This window comes from Marmota marmota, unplaced genomic scaffold, assembly GCF_001458135.2.
Source record: "Marmota marmota marmota unplaced genomic scaffold, marMar, whole genome shotgun sequence".
NCBI lineage: Eukaryota > Metazoa > Chordata > Mammalia > Rodentia > Sciuridae > Marmota > Marmota marmota.
Window position 1 is genome coordinate 25576015 of NW_025999869.1, and position 19804 is coordinate 25595818.

Sequence of the window (19804 nt, forward strand, 5' to 3'; positions counted from 1 at the left end):
AGGGGCTGGGGTTGTGGCTCAAGCGGTAGTGCGCTCGCCTGGCATGCGTGCCGCCCGGGTTCGATCCTCAGCACCACATACAAACAAAGATGTTGTGTCTGCCAAAAACTAAAAAAAATAAATAAATATTAAAAAAGAAAAAATTAAAAAAAAAGAATAAAGGAGAAGTGAAGTACAGTGGTACAACCTTATAATCCCAGTGACTTGAAAGCTAAGGCAGGAGACCAGCCTCAGTGATTTAGAGGGCCCTAAGCAACTTAGTGAGACCCTGTCACAAGATTAAAAAAAAAGGTTTGGGAATGTGACTCAGTGGTAAAGCGCCCCTGGGAAGAAGGAGGAACTAAAGGAGAAAGTTAAGAAAATTATATACAAACAAAATGGAGATATCAAAAAAGAAAAACCCAAAAAGGAAAACAAAAAAATTCCAGAATTGAAAAGTACACTAACTGAAATGAAAACTGCCAGAAAAGATTTCAAAGAATTCAAAGGAACATTTAAATTAGCAGGGGAAAGAATATATGAATTTGAATAGTTTGAATACAAACTATTGTGTATGAGGAACAGAAAGAAAAACAATTGAAGAAAAGTGAACAGATTCTAAGGAATCTAGGGACACCATCAAACAGATCACCATATATATCTCAGGAATCCCAGAAGTAACAATCCTATAGGTTGTTTTCCCAACATAATAAAAGAAGTCTAGCTTTTCTAGCTCATGTAGCTTCAACCTTTCAAGCAAGACCAGCGCAGCAAGTCCCAGTTCTGAAAAAAACTCTCATATCCTTGGGAAACTGACTTACCATACAAAGCCTCTTTTCTTTCTCTCAGAGAGAGAACACCAGCACCCTCCTCAAGCAGCAAGATGGTTCATTTGCTTATTTTGCCATATTGGGGATTGAACACAGGTTTGCTCCATGACTGAACTACACCATCAGCCCTTTTTAAAACTTTGTATTTGAATGAATAGCTATAAATATTTCTTAAATATAGAGAGCATCATTTATTGAGGTATTTACTACTAAAAACATTAATCTGGAATTGGCATATTCTTTGTTATAATAAATAGAAAATATTGAACATTTTATAAGATGACATAAGAGTAATGATAAATATTTCATAATGTAATTTGATAAGACAGATTTGAAGCCAAGGTTGTGGTCTGCACTTGCAACATCAGCTACTTGGGAAGCTGAGGCAGGAGGATAGCTTGGAGCCCTGTTTAGGAATCTCAAAAAAAAAAAAAAAGAAAGAAAAGAAAAAAAAAAGAAAAAGAAATAGGTTTGACTCAATTTTTGAATAACACGTAGATTGTGAGAGAAAATGTTATGTATGAATTTCAGCCAATGTGTCTTGAAAACACTGGTGGTCTCAAAGGATAGGCCAGTTCAAGGGCAAAGGACTTGTCATCATTTACCCTCTGCCACTCTTCCGAGGCATGTCTTCCTGCTAAGGACCCATCCTAGATGACTTCTGAGAGCAAGGATAAGATCTACTTCCTAGTGTTTTGTATTAATCATGGTTCTCTAGGGAACAGAACCAACAGATTACATATAATTATAAGATGGGGTGATTTTTTTTTTTTTTGAGACAGTACCTTGCTATGTTGCCCAGACTGGCCTCAAGTGATCCTCCTATCTCAGACTCCTAAGTAGTTGGCACTATAGGTATGTGCCACCATGCTGTGTCTTAGAGGTGGATTTATTAGATTGCTCACATGATCAGAGGCTGAATAGTCCCATAGTGGTCATCTGTAGGCTGGAAAGCTGGGGAAACCAATCCAAGAAAGTGGAAGCCTCAGAATAAGAGGGACCAATGATGCAGTCCCAGTCCACACCTGGAGTCCTGGAACACTCTGGGGAACCTCTGGTGCAAGCCCGTGTTCAAAGGCTGAAGAATCTGGAGTCTGATGTCCAAGGTGAGAGCAACAGCAGAAAATGCACTCGTTCCAGAAGGGTTGAAGGGCTGGGGCTGTAGCTCAGTGGCAAAGTGCTTGCCTAGCACATTCGAGGCACTGGTTTTGATCCTCAGCTCCATCCATCTACAACTGAAAAAAAAAAAAAAAAAGAAGAGTTGAGCATGTGAACTCCAGTATTCCAGTGTCCCCTTTCTGTTTTTTCCTGTCTTCTTTCTGTCCCCCGTCCTATTAGATTTTGCCACCCACATTCAGGGCAGGTCTTTCCAAGTTCACTGACCCATACGCCAATCATTTCTGAAAACACCCTCATAGACACAACACATCTGGAAGTATATTTTACCAATTTTCCAGCCAACCCTCAATTCAGTGAAGTTAACAACTGAAATTTACCATCATATGGCTGAAATTTTCTACCTGTGCTCTTTGCTTTGCTCCTGGAGGATTCCCTCAAGAGCAACGCATTCTCGATAAAAGGGAAGATGGAAAAGGCATATTCCATCCAGATATATGGGAGATATATTCTCCCATATATCTGCCTTAGGAACTTAACACAGCCAAATCTCCCGACTTTAGAAAAGTGCATGTAAGAGGGGAAAACAAGAAGCCCTATGGAACTCCTGAGTCACCATCACAATGTGAGACCCAAGATGAGTGTCACATGGAGAAGACAGATTATCACCTCAGACGCTGTCCACTGTCTGGGAAGGTCACACCCGTGAGACCCACAGCCGAGGTTTCCACTGACACTCAAGCAAGAGCTTGGAAGCTGTTCCCTCCAGCGGCTCCCCTGTGGCCATCCTCAGCTACCACCTGTGCCACTTGGGTTCCCCTGCCAGCAACAGCTCCTGAGGAAGTGCCAAGTATTCTGGGGGAAACCATCCTCCAGCACCTGGGTCTCCCTGAGGCTGATCTGGGTCATTGGTGGGCCAGCTTCTCTGTCAGGAAGTTCACTCTCCAGTTCATGGTTCAGATGCTGAAACTCCCAAGGCACTCAGAATTTTCCTAGGCCTTCCGCAGCATGCTCACCTATAGCCTGGCTCAGGAAGCTGCAAGGTGGCCATCCCAGAAAAGCCACACCAGGTCCTCATCCTGACCTGAGCAGCCACCACCAGTCCTAGGCTTCCAGAGGCTCTAGGACATGCGTAGGCAGGCTCCAGCAGGTGCATTATTTTATATCAAAAGTGCAAACACCAAAAAGGAAGTCAAAGGAGCCTTATTCTTCACTATCTCAGCTACAGATAGGTTTCCTAATATCCCATAAATGTTTGCCTTACGTCAAGAGGAAAATAGAAACCAGGTGTAGTGGCACATAGCTGGAATCCCAGCTTCTCAGGAAGCAAGGCAGGAGAATTCCACGTTCAAGGCCAAGATCCTGTCTGAAATAAAATTCAAAAAGGACTGGCGATGTTGATGAGTGGTAGAGCATTTGCCTAGCATGCGTAAGGCCCTGGGTTCAATCCCCAGTTATATACACATACAAATGCACGCGCGTGTGCACGCACGCACACACACAGAAAAAAGAAAGACATAAGAAATGTGTGTGTGAGGTGGCAATTCCAAGCAGCCGGTAGCAAAAACAAAACAAAAATTTAGACATTTCATTTGCAAGAACCACAGTTAAGCAGGACTCAAGTTCAAAGGCCACTTAGGGTCAGCATCTTGGTGCAGAGTTGCTGTCACTGAACTAAAAAAGACAAGACTCTGGACAAGAGTCTTTGGTGGCCCAGATGTGAGATGTGCACACACCATGTGCCAACCCTGGGATTGGCCCAGTACCATCTCTGTTATCTGTTAAAAAATGTCCCTGGGTGAAGGAGGTGGAGGGTCCACAGTGGGTGGACTGGGAGGCTGCCAAGTCATCCCAGAAAGCCACCCAAGTCCCTTTTTCCCAGACAGGATGTTGAGATCTGGCAAAGAAAGGAAAGGGAATGGCCCATAATAGAGAAACAGATTTGGCAGGTTCTATCCTCCTTCTGCCTAGCCCAGCTGAAATCCCTCTGTACAAACCACAAAGATCCGGCAGGATCAACCACAAGACAGAATCAGACAGATGTGGCCTGCCTTGACCCTTGAGTAGCTTCAGACACTCAAGTCACTGAACTGCTTAACATTCTTCAGCCACAGCCTGGGAATCAGACCTACCTTGCTTGATGATCACACAGTTAACCTAGGAGTCCAGAGAAGAGGGCCTGCCCCCACACATATGGCTTTCTCTGATGTGCAACCCTCCCTAGTCTCCCAGACCTCCCTCTCCTGGTCATGTTGGGACAGCCTCTTCCCATATCTGATTGCACCCTGCTCACCATCCAGAGAGCTACCTTTTTTTTTTTTTTTTTTTTGTACTAGGGATTGAACTCGGAGGCACTTGACCACTGAGCCACAAAAGAGCCCCCCTTTTTTGGATTTTATTTAGACACAGGGTCTCACTGAGTTGCTTAGCACCTTGCTTTTTGCTGAAGCTGGCTTTGCACTCATGATCCTCCTGCCTCAGCCTCCCGAGCCGCTGGGATTACAGGTGTGCTCCACTGCACCCGGGCTGAGAATTACCTTTTCATTTATTCCACGTGATGGAGTCATGGCACTATCAGGTTAAGATATCTTTGGAAGATTAAAGGGCAACACCAGGACTCCAACCTTATTCTGTCTGTCTATAGAAACCATAACACCAAATAAGACATGGACTCTATAATTATAGATATCTCCTCCATTAGAACAGGAGGTAGGGGAGCTAGGGGAATAGTTCAGAGGTAGAGTGCTTGCCTAGCATAGTGTGAGGCCTTGGGTTTGGTCCCCAGACCTCCCAAAACAAGCAAATGAAAAAAACACTGGGGAGGAGGATCCAGTTTTTGGTCCTATAACTGTAATTTGTAATGCACATGCTATGAAAAGGTTTGATCTGAGGGTTGAGGGTTTAGCTCAGTGATAAGAATGCTTGCCCAGCTTGTGTGAGCGAGGCCCTGGGTTCAATCCCCGTACAAAAAAAAAAAAAAAAAAAAAAGTCTGCTCTGGGGCAAGCATTTTCCTGTAGGGGGTGCTATCCACTCAGTAAACCACAACAGGCTTGGGTGTGAGGTATCAGTGGTTTTCATAGCCCATTTGAGTCCCAAATGCTGAGGTGTTATTTGCTGTGTATCTGCTTATTAAAATGTTTGCTTTGCTATAAGCTGTCTTAGATACCTTAAGCAAGTAACAATTTTCTTTAAAATTATGAAAATACATGCCTCCTACAATGCACACACAACTGTTTCATATTTGTTACACCACCAAATTACGTCTACAAAAAACCTACAATGCAAAGGTCAGGGCTTCTGGGAGGTATCTTTTATTTTATTTGTTAAATATTTATTTTTTAGTTATAGGTGGACACAATATCTTTATTTTATATTTATGTGGTGCTGAGGATCGAACCCAGTGCCTCACGCATGCTAGGCAAGCGCTCTACCTCTGAGCCACAACCCCAGCCCTGGGCAGGTATCTTTTAGCCTTACAATTGTCTTTTTGGAGCTGAGTGTAGCTCAGTAGCACAGTGCTTCCCTATCATGCCCCAGATTCCAGGTTCAACACACAGAAGCACCCCCCACCAAGTCTCCTTAATGGTGTAAAGGCAGAGAAGTGAATTCAAAATTAGAAGAGACTCCCTTATTTGTGGAGAACATGTTCCAAGAATTCTAGAAGATGCCTGAAAATGTAGATGGAAATGAGCCCTACATATACTGTGTTTTTTTTTTCCTATACATACATACCTCTATGATGTGTGAATTAATCCAGGTGTAGATGCACATGCCTGTAATCATCCCAGTGTCTTAAGAGGCTGAGGCAAGAGGATCACAAGTTCAAAGCCAGCCTTGGCAACTGAGGCCGTAAGCAATTTAGCAAGACTCTGTCTCAAAACAAAAATGGGGCAAGTGGGGTAGGTTGCTGGGGGTGAGGCTCAGTTGTTTTTGCACCCCTCGTACAAAAAACAAAACAAAACCCATATTGGGCTGTATGTAGGTCAGTGGTAGAGCACTTGCCTAGCATGCTCAAGGTCCTGGGTTAGATCCCCAGCACAGAAAGGAAAAAAAAAATTCCAAATTATATCAGAAGGTAAACTCAGAGAGTTTCTCTTCTTTTTCCATCTTGTATGTTTCAAGGGAGAAGGGATGTCTCCTGAGACCAGTCCAAGGAATTCCCAGAGGAGAGGATGAACTCTTAATTCAGGACCAGGGGGGTTCTTGGCATATGTGACAGAACAGAATTTCAGCATCAGCCAGCCAAAACCTCAGACAGAGGTTTATTTAGGAAGGTAGATACACATTCAAGGGAAAATGTGGGCTATCTCAAGGATGAGAAGCCCTGACTTGGGCCAGGGGTCCAGTATTTACAGAAGAGCTGCATCAGGGGCTGGACTGGAGGTGAATCCAGGGTGGAGCTGCACACTTTCATGCCAGTTTTCCCTACACTTGCGTATTTCCTTCATTTTACAAGGACATGGGCCAAGGTTTACAACTGTGTTTTCTGCATCTCAATGGGTTGTGGGCATTTCCTTTAAGATTCAGTATTTTTGTCTCTTTATCCTAAATCCCTACATCAGAAGCACCAGGAGCTCTCCTAGGCTCACTTTTCAGGACTCCAACCTGTGCCTCTTGGACAGAGTCTTCAGCCATACAGGTGCTTGTCCAGTATCAGGTGGGGCCATCAGGGCCCCTGGAACATGCCTCTCCCTCTTACAGATGGAAATGGGACCTCAAACTTCTAGCCACCAGGGCAGGATCAGAAGCCAGGCTTTGAGCCCCAGTCCATCCAGAAACTTTGAGGCTTCTCAGGAGTGGGGGGTGCTCACCTTCATCCAGCTACTACTTACAAAGCACCAATTCTCCTAACAACATTGTTTGGAATATTCTTCCCCAAGGAAGACATAGAGGCATGAAAGCTTAAAAGACTTGATGGGTCTGACTCAAAAGTCCTTTTTTTTGTTTGTTTGTTTTCCTTTTTTTCGAAGGGGGTGGGCACCAGGGACTGAACTCAGGGGCACTCAACCACTGAGCCACATCCCCAGCCCTATTTTGTATTTTATTTAGAAACAGGGGCTCACTGAGTTGCTTAAACCCTCGCCATTGAGGAGGCTGGCTTTGAACTTGCCTCTTGCCTCAGCCTCTAGAGCAGCTGGGATCACAGGCTTGCACCACTGAACAGGGCCCCCAAGCGTTTTTAATGCACCTAGTTTATATCTCTGAGAATGTACATGGAACTGGAGAGGGTGTTACGGAACAGACCTGCATTCCTTCTCCATTTTAGCCCTTTAAATTTTAGGCATACGCCTGTTATCCTAGTGACTCAGGAGGCTGAGGCAGGAGAAGCACAAGTTCAAAACCAGCCTGGGCAAAGTAATAAGACCCTGTCTCAAAAAAAAAATAAAATAAAGCTGGGCCGAGCCTGGTGCACATGCCTATAATCCCTGTGGCTCTGGGGGCTGATGCAGGAGAATCCCAAGTTCAAGGCCAAATTCAGCAATTTGGTGAGGTCCTAAGCAATTTAGTGAGATCCTATCTCAAAATAAAAAATAAAAAGGACTGTGGATATGGCTCAGTGATTAATCACAGGGTTCAATCCCCAATCCCCCCTCAAAAAAAAAGTAGTAGAGGCATAAATGGGGTGACGTATCAAGTGCTTGGAATGCTTGGAACAGAACTTAACACAAAGGAACCTAACACACAGGGAGTGTGTTAATAATTATTATCATTATAACTACTGATACCCTACTTAGCAGTGAACCTACATGTCGTCTTGTGCTCTCTTTCACATTTTCTAATCATATCTTTCCTAAAAAATGATAAAGCAGAAAGGATCCTGGATGTGGGGACCTTTGAGGCTTATATAACAGTTACCCACTTTATGCTTTGACTATAGCCCTTGCTGCTCTGCCACTGCAACTTATTTTATTTTTTTTTAAATTGTAGTTGGACACAATACCTTTATTTTATTTATTTTTACTTGGTGCTGAGGATCGAACTCAGGGCCTCACAATGCTAGGCAAGCACTCTACCGCTGAGTAGACTCCACTAGATCGCTGGAGTCAAGGGCCAGTGCATCTATCTTTGATTAGACCTAGAATATTCATTCACTGAATATTTAACAGATAATTCTATGCCAGGCATCATACAGCCCTGCAACTTATTTTTAAAATGGACAAGTTTCTTTCTTTTCCTCTCCCCCTGCTCCTACCTAATCTCTCTCCTCCCTAATCTCAGGAGAAACAGGATTAACTTTCTTCTGTATCCTAGGCAGAGTTATCTGTCCCCGAGTACACACCCACCAAAGGAAGGAAGTCATCCAGACTTTGGGGATGTCACCAGAAGATCTCAGAAACGACTGTCTCCCAAATTCACAAATTCACAAGTGAATTATCACAACTCCATCAGAGACCAGGTAGAATGAAGCCTTTGAATCACCTCTTTAAAAGCCCCCTGTTCCTACTAATGGGCAGAATCACAGCCTCTGGGACAGAGGCAAAGCAATAAATGTTCTTTTTCCTTTTTCTCAAAACCGTGTCCTCATTATTGGATTGGCATCAGGGACAAGGACTAAGCTTCTGGCAACACTAGGTCTGAGTTCTTTCTCACCCGTGTTTTATTCTGGTGAAGTCACATAACCTCTATTGGCCTCTGTTTCCACATCTGTAAAATGAAGCTAATGAGTCCCACTTCTCAGGGTTGTGATAAGGATCAGATGAGGCAATGTCTGCAAAAGCTCTAAGTAAACTGGGAAGAGAGGCTTTAAGAAAAAGAATGATGACAGTTATCACGGGAGGAAATTCCAGAGAAGCCACTAGATCACTGGAGTCAAGGGCCAGTGCTTCTGTCTTTGATTAGGCCTAGAATATTCATTCACTGAATGTTCAACAGATAATTCTATGCCAGGCATCACATAGTTACTGCAAAGATGAAGTCCTAACCCTAAAAGTAAAGGTAGTGGAGTATGTTTGTAATGTCTACTTACACTGGTCCCCTTTGGGCTTTGCGCCCAGCCACTTCATTGCAGGTGGACCCTTCTTGCCCTTGTCATGCCCTCAGAATTCCTTCCCTACTCTGTCCACTCCCTCTCCCTGTTGCCTGATTGACCCACCTTCCTGTAACACTTCATTCTCTAATTCATTGATATACATCATAATATCACTTAGTCAGTTATTACCAGGTGTATTCTGGAAACAAAACAGACCCAAATCCCTGCCTTCCTGGGTCTTACAGTCTTGTAAAAATATAGGCTTCAGCTGGGAGCAGAGACACATGCCCGAAATCCCAGAGACTATGAGGCTGAGGCAGGAGGATTACAAATTCAAGGCTGGCCTCAACAACTTAGTGACACCCTGTCTCAAAATAAATAAATAAATAAATAAAAAGAGCTGGGGAAGTGAGTCAGTGGTAGAGTGTCCCTGGGTTCAATCTTGGCCTTTATAAAAGTTTGAGTTGGCTCTGCACCCTTTCAGCCCCTTCCCTGTTTTGTCAGGAAGGAAGGTTCCCTTGGGCTCCTGGTGGGTCACCTCCCAACACACTAAGTGCCTTTGGTTGATTTTTCAGTCTGAAAACTCCTCTTCTAAGTTAGAGGCCACAGAAAGTCTTCCCCACTGGAAAATGTAGGGGAGAAAAGGTGGTGTCTTTTCTGTACCCACCTCAAGGTTCATGCTGAGGCCCCCTAAACAGAAGGCAAAGAGAGAATTTGAAATGAAGACCCTATGCCTTCTTATGCTAAGTTTCTAGTGAAGGAGAAAAGTTCTGCAAGTAGCCAGTATATTTCTGAAGAAGAATGCTAAGGAGGAAGGACTGGTCAGTTGTGGAGAAATGTGATTGGAAGATAATAGGGTGTGATCTAATGGCAATAAGCTGGGGTCCAGGATTTGTTCAGGTTCTTCTCTGGGTTCCTGTCTCTTCAGAGATATAGGCATTCCTATTTTCCAGGTGTAGGGAGGCCCCTCTGCAATGGGGGTCTTATGATCACAGGAGAAGAGACATCTCTGGAGAAGGGTCCATGGGGTTCCCAGAGGAGAGGGGGAGTTTAATTCAGGACCAGCTGGGTTCTTGGCATATGTGACAGAAAAGAATTTCAGCATGAGCCAGAGAAAGGCATAGACAGAGGTGAGGTTCATTTAGGAAGGTAGATACACATTCAAGGGAGAACACTGGCTGACTTGGGCTTGGGGTCTAATATTTATAGAAATGCTATTTCAGGGGCTGGACTGGAGGTGGATCCAGGGTGGAGCTGCACAATTTCCCGATGTTTTCCTGCGCTTGAGTATTTCCCTCCTTTTACAAGGGCACAGGCCAAAAAGGGTGCTCAAGATTTACAACTGTGTTTTCTTCATCTCAGTGGCTCGTGGGCATTTCCTTTAAGAGTCAGTATTTCTCTCTCTTGATCCTAAATTCCTATCTCATTATGACCTACTTACAAGGAAAGTCGGAAAATTCTTTGGTGGCTTCTTCGGGGAAAAAGATGGGAGAAAGTCAGAGAAGCCTTCCTGCCTGTGTCCTTTTCTCAAATGCCAAGGAGCCATATTTTGTAACAGTGTGTTCTAAACCCCTGCTGGGAGTCTACAGCCATTCCACCCTAAATGCATCTGATCTCATCTAAAACCCTGCTGGGGAACCTGTCCTCAGCAGCCCAGGTCAGGGCCCCTCATCCCCACGACAGACTTTTTACACTCACCTGAGGTCTCCCAAAGGTCATTTTCCTGTTTCCCCAGCATCTACCCAGCAGACGCTCAGCCATGGCGTGTGTGTGCTTGCGTTCTGAGAAAAGCTGGTAAGGAACAGAAATGGTTTTGTGGTTTGCCAGCGTAGGGAAGCAGGTAGCATATTTCCGTTGGGGAGATACCAGAAAGGGTGTCCTGGAGGATGTACATGTGCCCTGCTCCTGGATGAATGAGTCAGCTGTGACCACAGGAAGGAGACTCACCTGCTGGGCTGCTATAGTTTGGGTATGGGATGTCCTCCAAAGGGCTCTGTATTGAATGCTTGGTCCTCAGCCTGTGGAGCTATTGGGAGGTGGTGAAGCATTTAGAAGACTGAACCTAGTAGGAAGAAGTTAGGTGATTGAGGACATGGTCTAGAAGGGGATATTGGAACCGTGATCCCTCATCTCTCTGTCTCTCTTTGCTTCCCAGATGTCATGAGGTGAAGATTCCTCCTCTACCACATAATTCCACCATGATGTACTGCCTCTAGCAATAGGACCAAACAATCATGGACTGAAACCTCTGAAACCATGAGCCCAAATAAACCTTTCCTCCTTTTAAGTTGATTATCTCAGGTATTTTTGTCACAGCAACAGAAAGCTGGCTAACACATGGGCAGAGGGAGCAGAGAGGCTGGCTATTGCAGAGACAGAGAGGCCAGACCCATGAGACTTGCTAAGAAGCCATTCAGTGGCCCCTGGGCTTGGAGAAAAGGTGACAAAAGGAAAGGAATGGGAAGAGAAGTGGCAGAGAGGAGGTGTGACCTGAGCAGGAAAAGCCTTGAATGTCAATCAAGGTGGGGACTCTGACCCCAGCCAGTCAGGTGTCAGAAGCTCTTACTCAGCAAGGACAGGTTTTGGTAGATGCATGAGGCCCGGTAGACAGAGAAATGATGGGTAGATTAAGTGGTAGATTAGGCTTGGAGCAGCCATAGCTTCAGATCTTTTTTGTTTGTTTGTTTGTTTGTTTTTGTTTTTGTTTTGTTTTGTTTTGATTGGTGCTAGGAATTGATCCCAGGGATGCTTTTATCACTGAACCACATCTCTAGTCCGTTTTTTGGGGGGAGGGGGGTTTACCCAGGTTGCTTTACCACTGAACTATATCCCCAGACCATTTTATTTTTCACTTTAAGACAGGATCTCACTAAGTTGCTTAAGTCCTCATTAAATTGCTGAGGCTGGCCTTGAATTTGCCACCCTCCCACCTCAGCTTCCTGAGTCACTGGGATTACACGCATGTACCACCATACTTGGCTTCATGATGTTTTATAGAAAAGCCCAAAATTCAGTCTTTATAATTATATTTCCTTAGTAAAAACACCTCCATCAAATAAATATGTATTCTAGTCTTCAGTTTGCACCTGCTGAAGGCCAAATCAGAGATGTGCATTAGGTTGATGATAACGCTGGTGACTAGTGAGGAAAATGGCCTGGGAAGGGCCAGAGCAGGAGCAGCCAGACCCCAGGGAGGGGGCTGCAGTTTCACAGGTGAGTCTGAGGATGGGTGGGAATGAAAAGGAGGGGAGAGCAGGGAGGAGTAAGATTGCCAGACAAAACAGGCAACGTCCAGTTAAATTGGAATTTCAGGTAAACAACAAATTTTTTCAGCATTAAAAATTACTTAAGGGGCTGGGGATGTGGCTCAAGCGGTAGCGCACTGGCCTGGCATGCGTGCGGCCCGGGTTCGATCCTCAGCACCACATACAAAACAAAGATGTTGTGTCCGCCGATAACTAAAAAATAAACATTAAAAAAAAATTACTTAAACACTATTACACAGTATTTAAGCAGTATTAAAAAATAATCATGTGTCGGAATTGTGGCTCAGTGGTAAAGCACTTGCCAAGCATGCGTGAGGCACTGGGTTTGATCCCCAGTACCCCATAAAAATAAACAAATAAAATAAAGGTATTGTGTCCATCTATAATTTAAAAATATTTAAAAAAACAATCAGAGGCTGAACATGGTGCCACACACCTGTAATCCCAGCAACTCAGGAAGCTGAAGCAGGAGGATCACGAGTTGGAAGCCACCCTGGGCAACTGAGTGAGACCCTGACTCAAAATAAGAAAAATCAGCCGGACGCAGTGGCACATGCCTGTAACTCCAGCGTCTTGGGAGGCTGAGGCAAGATGATAACATGTTCAAAGCCAGTCTCAGCAAAAGTGAGGTGCTAAGCAACTCAGTGAGACCCTGTCTCTAAATAAAACATAAAAAAGGGCTGGGGAATGTGGCTCAGTGGTTAAGCACCCTGGGTTCAATCCCTGGTACCCGCCCCCCCAGGGAAAAAAAAAAGAAAAGAAAGGAAAAAAATAATTGGAGGCTGAATGAGGTTCCCAATACCTGTAATGCTAATGAGTTGAGAAGCTGGAGGATCTCAAATTCAAGGCCAGGCTGAGCAATTTAGCTGAGAGCCTGCCTCAAAAAATAAAGGGCTGGGGGTATATCTCAGTGGTAGAGCACCCCTGGGTTCAATCTCTGGTATGAGCCAGGGAGGGGGATTGTTTATTTGAAAACGCAATTTGTATTTGTCTGGTATTTGCATTTGTTAAATCTGGCCACCCCAATGGAGAAATGATGTGGCCATGAAATTGAGAACACTTGACACAGAACTGAAAAGGTGGGCAGTGGGGGTTCATAAACCTCGGAGTGGGATGGAGGGCAGAGCAGGGCAGGGCAGGGCAGCAACGCCTCTCCAGGGTAGCTGTCAGGTCAGCTTGGCTCTCTATAAAGCCTGACCCAGACAGGTGCAGCCATCCAGGACAAAAGATCCAGGTGAATCATATAGGTCTCCACCCTGATTCCAACCCCTGGTTCATTCTCTGCAGGGTGACCCTCAGGCTGGACTCAAGGACAAGCAGGAGACCTGGGGAACCTGGACAGGAGCAAGATTGGTTCCTGTCCTTTTTGGGGGCTTCTTCTCCTAGCACAGCCAAGCTTCACGACCCCACATTTCCTCCATCCTCTGCCTCTGTAGAGTGCTGCTCTGCCACTGCAACTTAGTTTTAAAATGTACAAGTTTCTTTCTCTTCCTCTCCCCCTGCTCCTACCTAATCTCTCCCCTCCCTAATCTCAGGGGAAACAGGATTACCTTTCTTCCTCATCCTACGCAGAGTTATCTGTCCCTGAGTACACACCCACCAAAGGAAGGAAGTCATCCAGACTTTGGGGATGACTCCAGAAGATCTCAGAAATGACTGTCCCAAATTCACAAGTGAATTACAACTCCCACAGAGAACAGGTGGAATGTAGCCTTTAAGTCACCTCTTTAAAATCCCCCTATTCCTGCTAATGGGCAGAACCACAGCTTCTGGGACACAGGTGACCCCTGTGTTTCTCCTTTGCTAGCAAAGCAATAAACCTTCTTTTTCCTTTTTCTCAAAACCATGTGCTTATCATTGGGTTGGCTTTGGGAACAAGGATGGCAACACCTCTATAACAACCAGGATGGTGCAGCAGCATGTGGTGGAGACCGATCTGAGGTCCCAGCTGGAATCGCCCACCAGGAGGGAGCTGAGGATGCAGGCTGGATAGGGTGAGCCGATGGACACCCGTTGGAGTTCACACCTATTTCCTCCTTTTCTGCCTGCTACTTCCTAGGGTGTTGCTGGCTCCTCATTCTCCTTTACCTGTTTCATATCTGGCAAACCTTCCAGCCCTGACCTTTTGTTTTACCCCATTTTAACTCCCAAGATACACTGACCTGCTGTATTCACCCTCTCATGCCTGCCCCCTCCATCTCTCTCCCCTCTCCTTTCTCCCAGTTACCTTTCCGCCCCCACCCCAATACCTGGTTTTCCTCAGCTACTCTTTTCTTCCTCTCTCTTCATTTCTGTCTTATTCACAAACTGGCTCAAAAATTTCTCCTGAATTCCCCAAGAAATGCATAAAAATGCTCACCCCAACATCACAAAGTAAAAACAACCATAGCAGAATCTGCACTAGGTAAAAATGTCCAATTGCCTTAAAAGTGCCAGAAAAGCCAAATCCTCTTGACAAAATTTGGGTCTGCAAAACGTGATCTAGGAGATTGGGCTTGGTAAAAATCATGGCTGCAAAGGAAATGAAAACTGGGCTGGGGCCATAGCTCAGTGGCAGAGCGCTTACCTAGCACACATGAGGCACTGGGTTTGATCCTCAACACCACATAAAAATAAATGAAATAAAGGTATTATGTCCACCTACAAAAATATTTTTTAAAAAGTAAATGAGTGGTAGTGCGCTCACCTAGCATGCATGAGGCACTGGGTTCGATTCTCAGCACCACATACAAATAAAATAAAGATATTGTGTCCACCTAAAGCTAAAAAAAATTTTTAAAAAAAGGAAATGAAAACTGATTAATAAAGAAATCCATTGGGAGGGGCAAGGAGGGAGGATGGGAATGGGAAAGATAGTAGAATGAATCGGGCATAACTTTCCTATGTTCATATATGAATACATGACCGGTGTAACTGCACATCGTGTACAACCACAAGAATGAGAAGTTATACTTCATGTATATATGATATGTCAAAATATATTCTACTGTCAGGTATAACTAAAAGGAATAAATAAAAAAAAAAGAAAGAAAAAGAAAAAGAAAAAAGCTGCATATGACTGTAATCCCAGCAGTTTGGGGGACTGAGACAGAAGGATTGTGAGTTCAAAGCCAGCCTCAGCAACTATGAGGTGTTTAGCAGCTCAGTGAGACCCTGTCTCTAATAAAATACAAAATAATGGCTCTGTGGACCAGTGCCCCTGAGTTTAATCCCCGGTACTCAACAGCAACAAAAAAATCCATTTTGTTTAAAAGATTGAGGGCTGGGGGTGTGGCTCAGTGGTGGAGGGCTTGCTCAACATGCAAAGGCCCTGGGTTCCACCCCCAGCACACCTAAATAAATTAAATAAATAAATATTAGATTGAATAAAATTAAAGTTGAAAAGTGATATCTAGGGCTGGGGATGTGGCTCAAGCAGTAGCGCGCTCGCCTGGCATGTGTGCGGCCCGGGTTCGATCCTCAGCACCACATACAAACAAAGATGTTGTGTCCGCAGAAAACTAAAAAATAAATATTAAAAATTCTCCCTCTCTCTCTCTCACTCTCTCTTTAAAAAAAAAGAAAAGAAAAGTGATATCTAGGGGAATAAGTTTGGCAAAATAAAGTTTAAACACAAAAATATACAAAAATAAATGATTTGACAATGCTGTATTTAAATTTTATGAAGAAATTAATTTGCCTTTATGCAACTTATTTCAAAAATGCTTTATTGACAAAAAAAATCAATATTGGCAAAAGTTCTAATTAAAATATTTTATTCAAGCCGGGTGTGATAGCAGACAATTGTAAATCCAGCAACTTGGGAGGCTGAGGCAGAAGGATTGCAAGTTTGAGGCCAGTCTGGGCAATTTAGCAAACTCTGTCTCAAAATGAAATGTAAAAAAGGGGATGGTGGATGTACCTCAGGGATAAAGAGCCCCTGGGTTCAATCCCCAGCACAAAAAAAGAAAAAGACAAATGAAGGGGCTGGAGTTGTAGCTCAGTGGCAGAGTGCTCACCTCGCATGTGGCGGGTACTGGGTTCGATCCTTAGCACCACATAAAAAAATAAAATAAAGGCATTGTGTCCATCTACAACTAAAAAAATAATTAAAAAAAAAAAAGACAAATGAAGTCAAAGTGCCAACCTAGAGAGGAATTATTATGCTAAGGTCCATGGGAAGACAGAATTCCAAAGAGATGACCCTGGAAGCTTTTGCAACTATAAAGAAGTGATGAACAGGCCAAGATCACTTTTGGTGGCTTTATATGACTAGAGACAAAAATTAAGAGTCCAGGTCTGCAGAGAGTTGGGGACTGAGAAGCCAACTCCCACATTAGACTCAGCTCCCAAAAGACTGTGCCCCAGGAATGAAAGTGAACTGAAAATAAACTAGTCCTTACCTGAGCTGTAGTCAAGGCTTTGAGTCATCCAGGTGCTCCAGAAAACATCATGCCCTAAGTATGAACCAAGATGATCTCAGTTTGTTAATCCCTCCAGGCGCCTGGAAAGTGAAATAAAAAAAAATTCTCTTCAGTGAACAACAAAATCACCCTGTTTCAAATTATTTCTACAAATAATATCACAAACACAATATTTAACACACAAAAATAAGCAGACACATGAGGTAGTCAGATTCCTTCAGTTAAAACCACCAGAAATAACAGTCAGCCATAATAGAGCCAGAGGAACTCCGGGTATAAGAAAAATCATACTTACAGTGTTCAAGAAACCAGGGCTAGTGCCAGCATGCCTGTAATCCAGTGGCTCAGGAGGCTGAGGCAGGAGGATCATGAGTTCAAAGCCAGCTTCACCAACTTAGTGAGGCCCTAAGCAACTCAGTTAGACCCTGTCTCAAAATAAAATAATAAGATGGGGATGTGGCTCAGTGGTTAAGCATCCCTGGATTCAATGTCAAAATTGAAAGTTTCAACAGGGAACTGGAGACTCCATAAAATTATATAGCATGTGTGAAAAGGGAATAAATAGGAAGTCTATAAAAATTCTAACTAAAGCCGTGCATGGTCATGCACTCCTAGAATCCCAGCTATTCAGAAAGTAGAGGCAGGAGGATAACAAATTCAGGCCAGCCTGAAGAATTTCATGGACCCTGTGTCAGAATTAAAAAAAAAAAAAAAAAGAAAGAAAAGGTGGGGTGTGCTGGGGATGTAGCTCAGAGGTAGAGCACTTCTGGGTTCACTCCTCAGTACAACAATCAATCAAACAAGCTAGAATCATAAACCCAGTGGATTCATTTAATAGATTTTGTTGTTGTTGAGGTACTGGGGGTAGAACCCAGGGGTGCTCTACCACTGAGCTACATCCTGAGCCCTTTTTATTTTTTATTTTGATACAGAGACTTGCTTCATTTCCCAGGCTGGCCTCCAACTTGCAATCTTCATGCCTTGGCATCCTGAGTTGATGGGATCACAGGTGTGTGCCACCCTAGCTGGCAGATTTAACAACATGGCTAAAGAATGAATTGGGGAAGTGGAAGGTGGGTCAGAAGAAATGATCCAGAAAGAAGTATGGAAAGACAAAAGGATGGGGTCTGCAAAAGAAAAGTTTACAGATCTAGAAGCCACAATCAGAAGAGTTTACATATGTTTGTTTTTTCTTTAAATATTTATTTTTAGGTGTAGATGGACATAACACAATGCCTTTATTTTTATGTGATGCTGAGGATCAAACCCGGGTCCCGCTACTTGGTAGGCAAGTGCTCTACCGCTGAGCCACAATCCCAGCCCCAAGTTTATGTATGTTTAAATTGCAGTTCCAGGGCTGGGGATGTGGCTCAAGCGGTAGTGCGCTCGCCTGGCATGTGTGCGGCCCGGGTTCGATCCACATACCAACAAAAGATGTTGTGTCCGCCGAAAACTAAAAAATAAACATTAAAAAAAAAAATTGCAGTTCCAGAAGAAGAGGAAAGAGATGAGAACAAAGGCATGGTTGAGAATTTTCCAGAATGGTTGGAAGATATTGATCTTATAGATTTGAGAACTCAAATTTCTCCAAATAAAAGAAAAGAAATACACCATCATGGTGAAAATGTAGAAAATCAAAGACAAAAAGAACAATCTTACCAAAGCAGACAGAGGAAAACAATGGATTGTAAAGCTGGTTATTTACTTCTTATCTCTCAGCCCAGGCTCCTGCAATCTGCTCAGTGCTGCAGGCGCTAGGGTCTGCAGACCACCTTTCCCAGAACCCCTTGCCAGCTGACTTCCTGTTAGGTTCTGCTCACTGGAGGCATGAAAGGGAGATCAACTGGCAGGAGAAAGGGATTCCTTCCTGTCTCTACATCCTGTTGGCTTCACTTCAAGAGTCTCCAGCTTCTTTCAGTCCTCCCAGCACCAGCCTGACAAGGTTTTCCACGCTGGTAGGGACTCGCTTATGGTCCAGCCCCAGCTGGGGTCCTCCTCCAAGATCTTAGGTCCTGTTAGCCTTAGTTCTTCCCTTTCATCCTCCCAAGCCTAGGGGTGGCAGCTGCTTCCTGTAATTACTAATATATGGGTAACTTCAGCACCCTCTCTGTATTTTTCAGCCTTCTAGCATCCGGGTAAACAACCCACCATGTGGATATCCCTTTTGTTTGAAAAAACTAAAAATGGTTCATAATTTCCCGAGTTCTGTAAAAAATGATACAGAACTCTTCAAAGGACCGTAGTGTGGTCGGTCGTATTATTGTTCTCAATTATTTGGTGTCAATGCCTATGGGACATAGATCTGCAAAACCTGATCCCACTCTGCTGACATCAGGCTTGGCTAATGACATGTGAGGGTAAGTGATGTCTGCTGCCAAAAGCTTTAAGAATCGTCACAGCTCCTTTTTCCCTTCTGCCCGGAGACTGTCCCAGGTAGGAGCCGCAGCCACCGGCACAAGACATGAAAAGTGGGCCTGAGACAAACGGTTGTTCCAAGCCAAGGAAATTTAGGATGTTACATGAGCAACACGAAACCTGACAGATTCACAGAATTGGAGTATACCTGATTCCTCAACAGCAAAAACAAAAGCCAGCAGACAGGTGGACTATAGCTTAAATGTACTAGAGGCAATTACTGTCCAAAAAAAAAAAAAAGCCAGGTGCAGTGGTGCACTCCTGTAATCTCAACTACTTGGGAGATTGAGGCAGGAGGATTGCAAGTTTGAACCCAGCCTGGACAACTCAGCAAGACCCTGTCTCAAAATAAAAACAAAAAGGGCTGGGGATAGAGCTCCGTGGTAGAGTGCACCTGGGTTAAATCTCCAGTACTGTGATAAATAAATAAAGTTAAAAGACAGATAAAACAAGGAATGGCAAAAGTTAAAAGGATGTGAAATAGATCCAGGTGTGGTGGCCCATGCCTGTAATCCCAGCAGCTTGGGAGGGTGAGGCAGGAGAATTGTAGGTTTTGCTTTGTTTTTTGTGGTGCTGGGACTTGAATCCTGGGCCTACACACATGTTAGGCAAGCACTCTGCCATTGATCTACATCCCCAGCCCAGGAGGATTTGTAAGCTTGAGGTCAGCCTCAGTAACTTGGCAAGACTAAGTAACTTAGCGAGACCCTGTCTCAAACTCAAAAATAAAACAGGCTGTGGATGTACTTCAGTGGTTAAGCACCCCAGGTTCAATCCTCAGTACCAAAAAAAAAAAAAAAAAAAAAAAAAAAAAAAAAAAAAAA

At 44.0% G+C, this 19804-nt stretch overlaps 1 long non-coding RNA gene across 1 annotated transcript in view; it reads right to left on the reverse strand.

Moving 5' to 3' along the window:
- Nucleotides 1–316: 316 nt before the first annotated feature.
- LOC107148182 overlaps nucleotides 317–19804 on the reverse strand; it is a 35895-nt gene continuing 16407 nt past the window's right edge. The window contains exons 2-5 of the long non-coding RNA XR_007340877.1: nucleotides 16545–16645; nucleotides 10844–10958; nucleotides 10595–10687; nucleotides 317–2044 (exon numbers count right to left, since the gene is read on the reverse strand). This is a non-coding gene — a long non-coding RNA (uncharacterized LOC107148182). The remainder of the gene's footprint in view (nucleotides 2045–10594; nucleotides 10688–10843; nucleotides 10959–16544; nucleotides 16646–19804) is intronic.